Below are 411 nucleotides of genomic sequence, written 5' to 3' on the forward strand. Positions count from 1 at the left end.
CACTGATATCCAATATATCCCAAGTCTATAAAGAGACTTATCCTAACTTTGGCGCCCTCTCCTCATTCCACCATCCCTTCTCTCTCTTTCCTCCTCCATCGCCTCCTCCTCTCTCCTTTTCCATCTTCCCTCCTCCTCCTAGTACCCCTTCCCTTGCTCCCCCCCCCCTCCATCACGCCCCTCCCCCTCACCTCCCTCCATCACGCCCCTCCCCCTCACCTCCCTCCACCACGCCCCTCCCCCTCACCTCCCTCCACCACGCCCCTCCCCCTCACCTCCCTCCACCACGCCCCTCCCCCTCACCTCCCTCTCTCTCCCTTGCCCTCACGCCAGCCATTAGTCTATCAAGGGGATGGCCATTGGCCTTCTCCGGACGCGACGCTCGTTGCCTTGTGGCGAATCTCGGCCGCT

This window comes from Penaeus monodon, chromosome 19 (assembly GCF_015228065.2).
Source record: "Penaeus monodon isolate SGIC_2016 chromosome 19, NSTDA_Pmon_1, whole genome shotgun sequence".
Taxonomy (NCBI): Eukaryota; Metazoa; Arthropoda; class Malacostraca; order Decapoda; family Penaeidae; genus Penaeus; species Penaeus monodon.